This window comes from Grammomys surdaster, unplaced genomic scaffold, assembly GCF_004785775.1.
Source record: "Grammomys surdaster isolate TR1022 unplaced genomic scaffold, NIH_TR_1.0 229, whole genome shotgun sequence".
NCBI classification, from domain to species: Eukaryota; Metazoa; Chordata; class Mammalia; order Rodentia; family Muridae; genus Grammomys; species Grammomys surdaster.
In genome coordinates this window covers 90,161-105,776 of record NW_021604674.1, presented here as the reverse complement: position 1 = coordinate 105,776, position 15,616 = coordinate 90,161, and the positions used below count along the sequence as shown (strand labels likewise).

At 40.9% G+C, this 15,616-nt stretch overlaps 1 protein-coding gene across 1 annotated transcript in view; it reads left to right on the top strand.

The window, feature by feature from the left end:
- Positions 1 to 676: 676 nt before the first annotated feature.
- Slc16a12 (solute carrier family 16 member 12) overlaps positions 677 to 15,616 on the top strand; it is a 40,621-nt gene continuing 25,681 nt past the window's right edge. Inside the window, exon 1 of the mRNA XM_028773520.1 lies at positions 677 to 782. The gene's annotated coding sequence lies outside the window, so the exon portion shown is untranslated. The remainder of the gene's footprint in view (positions 783 to 15,616) is intronic.

The window sequence follows — 15,616 nt, the reverse complement described above, 5'->3', positions numbered from 1 at the left end:
AGGACCCCTACCTAGGGAATGGTGCGGTCCACTATAATCTGGGTCTTGACACCTGCCTAGGGAATAGTGCTGCCCACTATGAGCTGGGTCTTGATTCTTGCCTAGGGGGTGGTGCTGCCCACTATGAGCTGAGTGTTTCTACATCAATTAAAACTCAAAACAACCCTGCATTAGCACATCCATGGGCCAATTTAATCTAGATAATTCCTAAGCAAGATTGTCTTCCCAGGTGATCTTTGGTTGTGTCAAGTTGGCAATTAAAACTAACCAGCACAACATGCTATTTAAAAATGAGGTTCATTTTGGCTAATGGTTCTGGTTCAAGATGGAGGACCTACATTTTAGTGATGGCCTCCTTGTTGGTTGATGCAGTATAAGGTGCCACATAATGAGAAATAGAAAGTGTAAGAAAAACCTAACAAAACTGGCTCTATGGTGCACACACTCCAGAAGTAACCCATGTCTACATTAAGCCATTAATGGCATTACTGGGTGGATCCATTCCTGAAGGCAGAGTCCTAATTGATTCTCAAAGATCTCAACTGGCTCCATTTTTTAATAGCTCCTAATGGGGATTACATTTCAGCATGAGTGTCAAAGGAAAATCTATGTTCTAACCATCGCACTTTGTAAGAAGAGATATCGAGGGAACTCAAATTTCTCCTTTTTTCCAGGCCTATGCTTCAAGGAAGACCAGGTAAACAAGAAGGCACTGTCTCTAAACCAGAAAGAGAAGCCGAGTTTTCTGGAACTTTAGTCATGGACCTCTGCACTCCGGAATTGTAAGAAAATAAGTTTCATTTGTCTCAGCCTTCCAGTGTGTGAGTTTTTTTTAAGCAGACTTAGTGGACTAATTGTACCTGCAGCCAGCTTGGCATTCAGGCCAAGAAAGTACACTGATGTGTTTCCTTCTAGAAAGAGTGGGTTCAAGCTGTTAATTTTTCTGGGTCTTTATTTTTCCTTTTTTTTTCCTTTTTGACTTGTACTCTCTACTGTTAGAATCTTAACTAGGCCTTCTCATGCTTGGTTATAGGTTTGTCTGTGATGTTCTCTATTGTGATAAGTTGATTACACGTTAGTTGGGGTTAGAACTCATAAAACCAAATTTGTAAGCATGGAATCCAGAGGAAAAGTCACTGGGCACTAGTCATAGGAACGTTCCTGAGAGGAAAGAGGATGAGATGGGTGGAATGGGAAGCAGCCATTCGCCCACCTTTGTTGAGCTGTTTTAGTTGGTGTCAATCTTGAGGCAAGAGACCCAGTCAACTAAATTTTCATAATTTGAGTTCTGTTTCTGGATTCGGAGTGAGACTGAGGACAGGAGTGGCTAGAGCCCGAACTATATATTTCAGTCTTGCAGTTGGTTATTTGCCAGAGATCAAAATGGTTACTTGCCTCATGTTTTCTTGTCTAAAGATTCTAAGCCTGCTGAGTACTTGTAAGAGACAGGAGGATTGCTGTGATTACAAAGCTATAAACAAATCTGAGAGCTATTGGGCTTAATTTAAGCCTTACTGATTTATATCTCGTGAATGTTAACTTGGTCTCATTTCCTAGCCCCCCACCCCCTGAGTCTATTTGCCCACTTTCAGCATTTTCTGAGGAAGTTCATCAAAGAAACCAAAGTGATTTCCTCATGGGAGCCTAGACTGCTAAGGGAACACAGCCTTCTTGATCTTCGAGAGGCAGCTGTCCTCAAGTGGACTCGTCCTCTGTTTTATTTACTTATCAAATATTGCATCACTTTGGAAGAGGAAAGCACTTTGAAGGATTCTAGTGAAAAGCCAGGCTGGGCTAAGCCTATTTTATTCATACAGGCACACACATATCTACCTTTGCACATATGTATCCCTGCCACATGCATTGTAGCAAATCACAAACTGATTTTTTGAATTTTGAGCTTGTATGTATTAGTGTGTGTGTGTGTGTGTGTGTGTGTGTAAGAGGGACACTCATATGTGCCAAAGCATGTATATGAGTCAGACGATAACTTGTGGGACTTGGTCATTTGCATTATGATGAATTAAACTCAAGTGGTCAGATGTGTGTGGCAAATGCCTTTACCCACAGAACCAACTACCACAGGCCCTTTTTATTTATATGGCTGTTATTTCAGACAGTCTTTCTTTCTTTCAGGATGCTTGCGCCAACCAAACACTATCCCCTTTACGGTTATAGTTTTTCAACCCTGAGTCAAAGACATCAAATCAACAACAACAATAAAAACCCACAAAGATTAAAATACTAGTAAATACCATGGCAACATCTAGGGTTGTGTGTGTGTGTGTGTGTGTGTGTGTGTGTGTGTATTAGTCACTGTCAAGAAAATTTGTAAAGCAGTTCCCCCACAGACCAGCTAGAAGCATATGCGGTGCATGGCAGAGGGGTGGGGCTTGTGATACCTTCTGGATATGGATTCATGTTTGCTGTAAGATGGCCAACAGGATCAGGCTGGAATCGCCATCCATATAGAAAACCTGCGCTCAAGCAGAGTCATGGTCGTGATTTTCATTGTGCTGGAGTCAAGGCAGTGGACTCCGTTGTGCCCTGGTGGAAAAGCCTGGGGAGACAGCGATACGGTCCAGCAACATTACACTGGGATCGAGATACTTGGGAATGTGACGTCACATTTCATTATGGAATTGAAGGTAGTTTGCGAGTGACGCAAGATTCCAAACCCGGAAAGAAAGGCTGAAAGAATGCCTGTGATGGTAGATTTCTCGTTGCCATGGTGATGACCTGGTGGTCCTGCAACTTGTAGCACTTCTCTGGGAGAGGCTGCGGAGCCAGATGGTCTCCTGCTCAAAGTCCAGGGTGACTTGTAAGCCTCCTCATCTCATGTACAGTTTTCACTTAGCCGTGGTAGTGAAGCTGTAGCCACGTGGGATCAGTATCTTTATGAGGCAGTCTGTCAGGTCATTGCCAACAAGGTCTGGATGCAAGGAATCTAGGAAAGCCCTTTTAGATGGGCAGTGTGGGCGACCCTGTTGTTGGAGTATATAGTGATGCCAGTGGTAGAAACAGGGGCGAAAGGGACAGCGCTGCCTTGATTTACGTTTATTCCTGGGGTGCTGAAGGTCTCAAATATGATCTGGGCCATCTTTTCACTATAGACCTTTGGGTTGGAGGGCGAGGGTCCTTGCTATTCACAGGCATGGTAGCTCTGGTGCCAGATCGTCTCCTTGTCCTTCCAGTTGGTGACAAGCTGGGCTCCATCGAGCACTTCAGGATCGGAGTGACTCTCTTGTTCTAAGCCTTGTTATCCATGTATGAGTCCTCTGGCCCACACCCACCATCATGCCCTGGTGCCACACATGACTCATGGTAGAGGGAAAGCTGGCTTAAGGGAGCATTGACACACAAAAATGCTAGCTTTGCACATGTTGAAGTTGCTGCTGACAAATTGCCCAACACCACCATCCAGGGCAGCTGGGTGGCAGGTGTGAACTGGAGGCACAGGGTGGCTAGGAACAAATGAGTGTGTTTTAGTTTTTGAGACAAAGTCTCCCTAAGAAACTAAAAGATTGGAATGAACTCACAATTCCGCAGCTTCTGAGTGATAGGTTCTAGGCAAGTTCTATAATATCTGGCTCCACAAGAAGAATCTTGGTTTTCGGCTTGTTGGGAAGATAAAAAAATACAGAGGACACCTTTAAGTTGCATGTGACAGTCTCTTTACTAAAGCCCTGCAAACACTTCTACCATTCAAGTCTTGGTATGTTTGACCAGAGAAGGCTAATGTGGATGTGGTAAACACGTAAGATGGCAAACATCAACAGTGACAGAGAAAAGCATGTGAATTGATGTTGCATGGAAAAATACAAGGCACATAGTTAAAACGAGAGTAATATGTTCCAAGAGTCAGAAAATGTAGGACTAGTCCATTCATAGTCTTAAATTTCTCACTCAGCTGATTCCCCCCCCCCCACTTTCTTTCTTTTGCCCATGTATTTATACATGTATGTTCATAGCACATGCATTCTGTGGTCTCTTTTTTAGTTGAACCCACTATGTGCCTTTTGGGGTGCTATTATGGCCCTCAGAATTGTCATTTGTAAGGCTTTACTCTAGTTGATGGTTGTACATGCATCTTTACAACACTTAGGAAAAATCATCACAAGGAAAGAAGTGTAAGTGCATGCATTTGATAGAATTTTTCTATAAAGAATTTTCATGTGTGGTTCACATGAGAGAAGCAGCTATATTGCAGTGATGAAGTGAAAATCACTTTAACGGTTGGAGGGATAGATTACTACTGGATTTGAAGTCTTCTTGTTTCCTCCCTTAATGTTTCACCCTTTTGTATTATCTCAATAAGTAAAATCAAGAATGGGTGAAGATGTTGGGTCTACTGACAATTTTCCCTTTTGTTACTTTAAGAAAAAAATATTTTCAGTTATATTTCTAATAAATATTTCCAAATCAAGATACCTATTTACTAGTAATTTTCTAAACACACTAGTACTTGATATAGTAGCTTATTTAAGGTGTGTGTGTGTGTGTGTGTGTGTGTGTGTGTGTGTGTGTGCACGCGCGCACATGTGAGACAGTGCATGGTCATCAAGCCCAAGGTGCTATGCATGCTGGTCAAGTATTTTACTACTGAGCTATACCCTCTAATTCTAGTTAAGCAAAGTTTTGAGCACCTACATAATGACTCTGTGTGTCAGCATCTATGACTTCTAAATTGGAAAATGACTGATTAAGTAAAGATGAGACTGTATCCACTGACACCACAGGGACAGAAATTAGTCATTGTTAATATATGAATACTTTTCATCATGTGCTTCTCCATGAATTTTAATCTATAACTGGAGTTCAAGCCCTTTAAAGAGGCACTTTTCATCTTAAGATATGCGTCAGGAGAGTTTTGGAAAGTCCCATGATGGCTTTCTAACTAGTCCCTGAGTTGTGCTGCAGAGGCATGCACGGCTAACCTCATGCCAGGGCAATGCTCCATGTGGTGAAAAAGGAGTTGGCTTGGGGGTTACAGGGGTTAAAGGCACTTGCCACCAAGGCTGCAGACCTGAGTTCAATCCCTGGGCTCTAGGTGGTGATTGGAGAATTCCCTCCTGCAAAGCATTCTCTGATCTCCACACTCTGCATGTGGAGTGTGTGCGTCTACACATGTAATAAAGTGTGACACCATGTGCGTGTATATACACAAGCTACTTATACACATATATGTGTGTATAGACACATACAACATGCATATACATATATGACACACACACATACACGATATGGCTTTAGAGGCCTCACTGAACAGTTTTATAACTGAGACTGAGGTTGGGGATCTTTAGAATTTTTCAGCAAGGAGAATTTTGTTTAGAGGAATGAAAGCTTCTTTTTTTTTTTTTTAGAAATCATAAATCTGGGAAAGATACTAGCAAGGAGGAAGTGGAGGGGGATGATGGGATGGGAGAGATGAGAGCGGATGTAGGCAGAGATGAATTAGAATATATTATGAACATGTATAAAACTGCAGAAGAACCAAGCTAATTTTAAAATTTTAAAGTATTTCCAGAAATGTTTAGCTAGTGCTTTTCTGGACATGTGTGTTGAAGGCACCTTACTGGTTAATAAAAATCTGCAAGTTGGCAGAAAGATGAGAATCAGAGATTATAATTTTGCATCATTCATTTGAAGGTGACAGCTGGCTGAATCCCAGGGAGTGCTTACATCTCATGGAGAAAGAGGAGGCCAGTTTCACAAGTAAGTTTCGTATTTGAAACACTGAAACATCCCACTCAGTAAGTGTGAGGCTGAGCACCAGCTCTAGGCTTGACTAGAGCCCGAGTACAGGCAAGGCAAGCCAGCCTCTGGACGATGCTACTGTGTAGCCATTTCCGTTGGTTTCTTCCAGTTCCCTCTCCATTCTAGGCCTTCCCTGCTCTCTGCTCTGGAAGCTGTCAGCATGAACAGCATCAGCTGGCTTCACAAAACCCCTCCCTTCTGTAGGCAGGAGAAGCCTGAGATGGTGCACACACACATTTCCTTCACTGGTTTACTGTCATATTGTGTAGAGTAGCTGCTTCCCTTTCCCCAAGACCTTCTACAGAAAGCGACACACCGAGGTAGCTGCTCTCTCCTAGAGCCTTCTCAGGCATGACATGATGATAGATTTTGTTGGTTTTTACTATCCTTTTTACTGGATAATACTGCCCATACTTTCGGTGCTATTGTTGAAAGATTTCCCCCTACTTCCTAGTTCCTGTGGATCTTACATATTGCTAACTGGTAGGAAAACAGGATCTCCCAGGTGCCAGTACTGTCCTCTGTAAAGAGCAGGGCTTCTGCCTGGGAGCCTCAGGCCTCGGAGACAACCAGACAATTCCAGGGACTGCACAGCCACACATATGGGCAGGATTACCAACCAGCTGGTGAAACGTACTGCACATCACCTTGATTTTCAAATAGAAATGTCTCAGTGAGCTATGAAATAGAATTTATTTGAAAATATGAAGTTTCTTTTATCTGATGTCTTTATATATTCCATCAGATAACTAATGTTAATAATAATGACCATTTCCAGCTTGACTAAGGGCACATTTTTGAATATATGGCTCCTACTGACATGCAAAAAAGTTGGGGCCTAGTTTTGAGATGTTTGTTGTAACAACTTTGCTAGATTCAAAACTACAAGGTGGAGTCAACTGGTTCATGTCTCACTGATCTTACAAGAACAGGGAAGAAAGTAAGAAAAAATCTCAAAAAAGAAGTTATTTTAAAATTATTTGTAACTTTCTCATTTCAAGAAAGAAATGTAAGTTCTGGGTCTCAGGGTGCAGGAATTGCGAAAGGATAGGAATTACAGCACTCTGCTGTCGGTCTCGGCTACACCTTGTCCTCTGTGTGACCTGCTGTGGCTCAAGCAGTGAACAGAGTCTACAGAACACAAAAATAAACAACTCCGAGGGCCTGTGGAATTTGATGGCCTGTGGAATGTGGGACAGACAGCAGGCTGCATGCCAGGCTCTGCAGGTGAACCCTTCCAGGGCCCACACTCCTTTTCAACCACTCTAAAAGAAAAGAGAGGAGATGCCTGGCATGAAGTCCCATTTCTAGGCTTGCCCCATTGTTGTCTCAGAGCCGGACTTGCCTTTGTGTTCCAGTGAGCTGTAGTCACTTAGGGATTCATGACTTAGGTTCCAGAAAGGTTGGCTACAATGGCTACAAAGCACAGAGAAAGGATGGATGGGTTCCTACCCTATTTCCGATTTCTCAAGCTCCTTGTACCACCTGCCTAAGCATTTTGAGAAAATGGTTGGGCTAAAGGGTTGGGGAAGTCCAATGCTTATTGACTACTAATTGCTTCCAGCTTCCAACTTAGGCACACGTTCAAGCAGTAGTCCTCACAATCTTCCACAATGCAAAGGGTTAACATCTAGCTAGCTGAACTATTTGACTCCCTGTCCCTCATGTCTCAACAATACTACTGTGAGCCCTGATTACAGAGTAGAGCAATGCGGTATAGACAGGCTGTCCTGTTCTTCAATAACAGGCTTCCTAGTGACCAAGAAAGACTTTGTGAAATATATCTCAAATCCCAGGTTCTCCTCTGGAGCCAGGATGCCTTTGGTGTGGTTGATTTGACTTAACAATGCTGTAGTCTATAAAAGTATAAACTGTGGTTAGAGAGTGCGCAAGATAACATAATTAAACAAAATAGTATTCGCTGGACTGTATAGTATGAAGCACCAGCTTTCTGCCGGGCACTTTGCCTGTGCTTGGTTGTGTGGAATATCTGTCTCCATCTCAGTCAGTTCCACATCTCAGTGTCCACATCAGTCTGCAGCACCCCAAGACTGCTCATGGCCATGTGCATCAGGAGGTCTAAGGGTCAGGGAAATGTTTGGGTTTCTGTACAGGCTGAAACACCAGTGGGGCTATTGTAGCTGTTCCTTCCTAGGGTCAAGTACCATGCCAACCACTCTGGCTTTGATCCGGGGCTTCATAAAAAGTATCTGTAGCTTCAAAATACCAGACACCATGTAGAGACTGTGGCAACTTCCTTAGCAAAGGTCAGTGATGCAATTTAGTGCGCAAAGGTTCCTGGCAGACATCCAAGGCCTTCTGGGGGAAGCCAGTAGTCATTTGATTGTTACTAAGATCTGTCTGGGGTCTAATGAGAGAGGAGCAGCGAGGAAAAAAGGAAGAGCAAATCATTAGTCTTTCTTTACCCAAGAATAATGTTTTTGTTTTGTTTTCTGCCATGACACATGAAGAAGGTCATTAACAACAAAAACAATGACTCCATGTTCAGCTGAAGGCACAGCACACCAAGGACTCTAAAATGGGTGAAACCAGCCTGAACCTGGCAAGAGCCCATGCAAATTGAGCAGAAATTTTTGGTGGGTTTCTTTCTTTTTTGTCCTTTCTTTCTTTCTTCCTTTCTTTCTTTCTTTCTTTCTTTCTTTCTTTCTTTCTTTCTTTCTTTCTTTCTTCCCCCTCTCTCTCCTCTCTTTCTTTCTTTCCTTCCTTCCTTCCTTCCTTCCTTCCTTCCTTCTTTCTTTCTTTCTTTCTTTCTTTCTTTCTTTCTTTCTTTCTTTCTTTCTTTCTTTCTTTCCTTCTTCTTTTTTTTGAAATTTCTCCCGTCTTCATCCTTGGATTTGAGTTTGTCCCTGGATAAACATCTGTAACGCCACCAGCTGGAACACTTGAATGCACTGATGTAAAGACTCTGAGACAAACTTGAAACTCTCTCCTAACATACTTGAAAATCTGCTCTCATAGTCCCTAATGTGCACAGTCCCTTGGGGTTTCCTAGTTAAAAGCCAGAGTGTTGAATGAGCCTTGGATCTCGGTTGAGACAGAACCAAATGTTTACTTGTTTAAAAAAATGAGTGCAAAATGTGACCAAGAGGCCAGGTGTCTCTCAGTGACTATCCTCAAGGGTCTGCAATAAGCTGTGGTTAATAAGCAAAGTGGGCACTGTTCCATATGCCAGGACACAAAGCCAAAAGGATGCACGGTGTGTATATTTCCTCTTGCTTCTGCTGAAATGGGCCTGCCTAGAAAGAAGAGTTTCAGATGGGACACCCTAAGCACTACAAATGATATACCCCCAAAGAATGCCTTCCTACTGCCAAAACAGCAGCCACAGGGTCCTCTGCGAAACCTTACAGTTTCTATTATAAATCTAAACTCCTCCACAAGCCTGAGTTTTAAGTGGAGGTAAGAATGGAAATTTTTGTTGCTTAAGTTCTTTCTAAAAAAAAAAAAAAGTGGCATCCCCAGATTTTAGAGACCTTTTCCCATTTTCTTCTAGCCATTTTGTAAGTTTTACATCTATGTGCCTATTTACTATCCACTCAGTTTATGCAATAGTGTAATGTAAGACCCTGGCTTTACTAACTTTTTTCACTGCATTAGTATTTCTGCTCTGTAATCATCAGCATTACCTGGTATTGTTTACTTTGGTTTATGGTAGGGCTTAAAATCAGTTGGTATGCTGTCACTGTTGTTCATTCTTTTTAGAAAGCATTTATTTTTATTTTATGTATATTAGTGTTTGGCCTGCATTCGTGTCTGGGCACCACATGTATGCCTAGGTATGCCCGATGTCAGCAGATGACAGAAGAGAGTGCCAGATTCTCTGGTACTGGAGTTACAAACCATTTTGAGCCACCACAAAAGTGCTAGGAACTGAATCCGGGTTCCTCTGCAATAGCCACAACCACTGTTAAACACAGAGCCAAGTCTCCAGCCTGTGTACTTCCTCCCTCCCTCCCTCCCTCCCTCCCTCCTTCCCTTCCTCCCTCCCTCCCTCCTTCCCTTCCTCCCTCTCTCTCTTTCTGTCTCTCTCTCTTTCTCTCTGTATGCATGTTACTTTTTTCTTTTTTGTTATTGGTTATTTTATTTATTTACATTTCAAATGTTATCTCACTTCCTGGTTCCCATTCCCCTTGCAACTCCCTTATCCCATTTCCCCTCTCCCCTGTGTCTATGAGAAAGCTCCCCTACCCACCCACTCCTCCCTCACATAATTCCACCTCTAAGAACAAAAATAACAGGAAGCAACAATCATTGGTCCTTAATATCTTTTAACATCAATGGACTAATTACCCCAATAAAAAGACATAGACTAACAGACTAGATATGTAAACCCAGCATTTTGCTGCATACAGGAAACACACCATATATTCTTTCTCTTAAAAATTTGACTTTTATAGATTTTTTATATTTTCTTATAAATTTAGAATCCATTTGTTATTCTCTATTTTAAAAAGAGACTATTGACATTTCGGTTGGAATTTTATTGGAATTATATTAGTCAATTTGGGAAGTGATGACATGTTACAAGTCTTATAATCAATATATCTGGTTTTTCTGGTTCTCTGTCTTGCAGACCTTCTTAAACTTCTCTTGGTATTGATTACAGTTCTTAGTCTTTTAAGTAATATGTGTAGACATATTATGGTAATTAATTCATAAGCATTTTTAATTCTTCAACATTTATAAAGTAGTATAACTCCAACTTCTAAAAAAATCTTTAAAAATTATTATTATAATTATTATGTGTTTATGAGCATTTTGTCTTTATGTATGTCTGTATATTATGTGTGTGCCTGGTGCCTCTGTGACCAGATGAGGGTAGACTCTTCTAGAACTAGGGTAACAGATGGTTGTGAGCTGTCACCAAGGTCCTCTGGAAGAGCAACCAGTATTCTTAACCCCTCAGCCATCTCTCCAATTTTTCAATTTTTAATTTATATCAGGTATCATTGATATAAAAATAGAATTAAGTATAAAAATAATAATATAAAACCCAATTAACTGGAATTAATATTAAAGTGTAGCTCTAAGAGATGAACAAGCCAAAAAGTATGAGAAAAGTTTTGCAATTCATTAATTCATATCTAGGTTAAAAATTATGTCTCATTAAAATAAAATTTTAGTGTCTTAATAGGTGCCTCATATAAGAGGATATCTGAATAATTAGTTATAATGTGAAAAGTAGTTACAATGTTAGTCACCAGAGAAGTGATTAAATCCGTACTAAAATGAGATCATTAGCTACATACTAGAGTAGCTGAAATAAACATATCTCAGCACCAAATATTGTTAAGACTGAGAGGTGCTAGAAATTTAGTATGCTGTTGAAACTATCAGACAACTATCTCAAGTAGTTTGGCAGTTTCTTCTGAAATTAAGGTATCAGTTATGCAAAACTCAGTAATTTCATTCTTCTACATGTACTCCAGAAAATAAAACACATGTCTACAAAACACTTGTTCATGGTTGAACTCTGTTTTATTTATAATGGTTTAAAACTGGAGTAAACAGTAATGTCCATCATAGACGAATGAATAACAAACTGTAATGGCTCCACACTATCTCCTACCAATGAGCAACAAAATGGAGTCAGCTATGGACAAAAAAAAAGGAACAAAGCTTAAAATACTGTCAGAAGGTTCTAGATGTAGCTCAGCAGCAGAGCCTGTGCTCAACGTGGATGAGATCAAGTTTAAGCCCCTGAACTGAAAAGTCCCAAATTGTATAAAATTAGGAGACAAATTAGCTTATCCTTGCAGATGCAGATCAGTGGTAATCTCAGTTAGTGCCTGGAGGCATGGTGAGACAGGCAGCATGTTACTGCAGGCAAACAATAGGAACATTAGCTAGTGGTGGAAATGTTCTGTGTCCTGATTATGGTCAAACAGATTGAAATGGGGTCTTTAAATGAGTGTGTTCTGGCAGCTGGAGAGATGGCTCGGCAGTTAAGAGCACTGGCTGCTCTTCCAGAGGACCAGAGTTCAGTTCCTAATAGCCAGACAGCAGTTCATATCTACCTCCAACTCCAGTTCCATCCTCTTCTGGCCTTCATAAATACTGCGCTCTCTCTCTCTCTCTCTCTCTCTCTCTCTCTCTCTCTCTCTCTCTCACCCCCCCACACACATAAATCGATAATAAAATAAATCTTTTAAAAGTGTGTTTTATTATATGTCAATCCTCTCTCGGTTTTACAGGTTTTTAAGCACGTTTAAGAGTTTGTTTTCTCTGTGTGCACATGAGCAATCTTTTTTGTGCATTATCCAGCCATGCCTAGAGTGGCTCCTTGTAATGGCTTTTTTTTTTCTCCTCTCTTGTGTTTATTCTCTTAGTGGTGTCTGGCTTAGGAGTTACACATATATTACTGTCACAATGATGATGAAGACAGTGTTTGTTAGGTTCTAGTTGTTTTCTGAGTTCTCGTAAGCCTGTCCAGAGTTTTCTTCATTGGTCACATAGTATCCTTTGGGTCTCTTGAACCTCATTATAAAATGATTCATCTTGCTAATGTCTAGGTATTGGTGTCTGCTGCTTGGAAAATCTATGGCTTGTACTCTGTATGGCTAGAACATGAATACATTCCCTGTCTTCCTTATGGGAATCCTTCATAATTAGACTTGAGTCCCACTTGCCTCAGTGAATTTGCCACAGAGTCACCTTTTCCTTTTGCCATGGCCTTAGCGTGTCTCACCTATTTACTGTCTATGTCTCCATTGAGAATATAGGAGAACATCCAGGGCATAGATTTGAGGAACAACATGTAGATGCTGTCTTTGTTTCTCTCTGTTTGAACCCACCCAATACACTAAAGCTGTGTGCTCCCACAGTTACACGCTCTTAGTTAAGAATGTCTAAGTTAATCTGCAATTCTCTCTTCACCTCGACACACACCTGCCTCTTCTCAAGACACAGAAAGAGAAAAGGAAATCTGTGCTACTCAGAAATGTGGGCGATTTGCCAGTCTTCCCTTCATAAATCTCAGTCCTTTAACTCCCTGGAGTGGCAGTTTCCCCATAACATGGTCCACACTTCTTTGTCTGCAGACACAACTATTCCAGACAGGACTTACCTTCTAATTTACCTATATCTATGTCCTTCTTGGCTTAACCCTAATGATGGAAAAGGACCATTGAGTGCAACATTTTTGAAAAAGAAAGAGCAATTTATCATGAGTTATTCCAAAACTATTGCCTGTCCAACTGGACTACTTTATAAATGCTGGAAACAGAGTCAGAGAAAGAATGAAGCCAATTAGAGTTTACAGACAGTGCTCACCCTACTGAGATACTTACATAATTAGGAGGTACTAAATGCAGTGTTCTCATTTGGATCTGAAGTATCATCCAAAGAGGCTTATAGATTTAGAGCTTGGTCCCCAGCCAGTAGTGCTTTTGAGAGTGATTGTTCATGGGCATGCTAACTTTATCAATAGTTTAATTTATTGATGTGCTCACAGCAGAATAAGTTCTTAGCAAGTAGAACCTACTAGGGGGAAGCATGCCACAGGGGAGTGTTTACTCTGTCTCTCTCTTTCTCTGTATCCCGTCTCTGTCTCTGTCTCTCTCTCTTTCTCTGCCTCACCCTCCTCCCTTTTTTTTCCTGAACAGCATGAGATGAGCAGTTTTGCTCTCGTATACCCTTTGAGCCATATTGTTCTGCCTCACAGACTTAAAAGCAATGAAACTAGCCAACCATGAACTAAAACCACAGACCATCATCAACTTTTCCTCATTTAACTTGTTTTTCTCATTTTCCACGGAGACGAAAACCTGACTTAGCACAACTGGCCATTTGAAGTAGAGACCAGGTCTCAGTAGTTTAATGTTCTTTTCTATAAGTTAGGAAAGGAAGTGATTCCAGCAGGGTCATACCACCAAATAGGGCCACTTGGACACAGTCATTACATTCATCTTGATTTCCTCTCTCATCAAATTTCCATGATAATCTTTTGCCTCTATTATGGCTGCAAATTGTCTTATAGAGGAAGCAAACTGATAACAGGTAAGACACTGGGAATAGGAGATACTTCAGAAGGACAGCAATGGAAAGTGACTGTTCAGAGCTTCCAAAACAGGAGAGTCCAGGACCATGTTTCCTTTCAGCTGATGCATGAATTTGCACATTTCCAATAGATAAGAGGTTCCTTTAGAAAACATGGAGGGTAGCAGGAAAGAGATGCACCCCTCCCACAGTGTAGTGCTTTATAGCAAACATATTGAGTGTTAGCAACCATTGGCAAATGATTAAATTCTTTAAAGCACAAAGGGTAGTTTTAGAAGAACATTCTAATACAATGTTTCTGATTGAGAAAAACTGATGCCAGAATAAGATGCAGAATACAATAATGTTTTAGCGGTTGATGTGAAAGTACAATTAATTAGAGAATTATTAGTAAACTGAAGAGTTGCATGATGGTCGTGTTTTCTTTGCTTACAGTTTTAGACATACTGGTGACTTGGTAAAAGATTTCCCCAGGGTGTTTTTTTCTGGCAAATATCAGGTAGGTTAATCATTCACAAGTTAATGTGAGGGGAAAGTCTCCAGGAAGTTTGCTTCTCCATGCTGAACCTGCATATTTCTTTGTGAAGATACGTCTATTAAAAAACGCTTTGAGAGAAACTCGAACATAATTCTAACCTTGGAGGGTCCCCTTTTCTCTTCCCTTGTCACGCTTTAGCATTGTGTGGACGTCTTGTTGACAGAAATGCCTGTTGTAAATTTGAAATCCCCCAGGGCAGGTACCCAGCTGTATTATCCAAAGTCTCCTAGAGATATCCGATGCCATTCATGTTCAGATGCAATGTCATCAATGGAGTCTCTCTGAGGGAAGCTTCTCCACTGTGAAAAGGAGAGAATGATGGTCATTCACAAGGATGGTGCCTTCTGGGAGAAAGAGTGAGGAACTATGTTGCCCCTGAATGCTCTCTGCCTTCCCTAGAGTCTTGGTGAGGACAGTGCTTGCACTGTGGCCATCCAGGTTAACTTTGACTGACAATAGACCTCCATTGATCGTGTTGTCACTACAGCAAGATGAGAAGTGTTGCTAAATTTAGTCAGATTTATACAATTGTGCTCGTGTTTCTAAAGATGTCGTCTTCTTTTAGTTAAGGTTGTGCCTCATTGTGTCAGTGTAAGAAAAGGAAGGAAAGAGGAAGAGACAGGCTTTGTTGTTGGTGCTGGGAAACGAACCCTTGAAGTTTGGTTGTGTGCCTTTCCCTTTAATGGCTGAAATATCTCTCTAGCCATGGGGATTTCTACAATTTTGTATTTGGTTAGTGTTCTTTATGGGCAGACTTTTTAAAAAGTAAACTATATTACCACATATTAATTTTTCATAATGATAAGTTTTAAAAGGGAGTTTAGTTCAAGTATATCATGTACTCACCCGTGTTTTTCCTCTTCTCTACTGCTAGGCCACTTCCGGCCCCCAGGTAGTTCAACTTCTGCTTTCATGACATATATGCATATGCAATTTTATTGTGTCTGTAAAGTCTTTGATTTGCATATGAGAGAAAACAAGTAGTATTTGTCTTTTGTAGCATCTTTATTGTATCCATCTTCTGATGGATACCTGGGCTGGCTCCATTACTTGACAATTGTAAACAGTGTACAATAAACATTTACAAGCAAGTTTCTCCACAGTTTGTAGACTTAGACTGTGTTGGCATACTCCCAAGAGTGGTACAGCTGGTTGGTATAGTAGTTTTGACTTTAGTTTTTGAAGACTCTCCATGTGTCCATTCTGCCTGGGGCAAGACGAAAATCTTTATATAGTTTAAAGTTGCATTTTTCTGATGCAATTAAGAAAGCTGAATATCTCATCCTTTAAACATTACTTGTT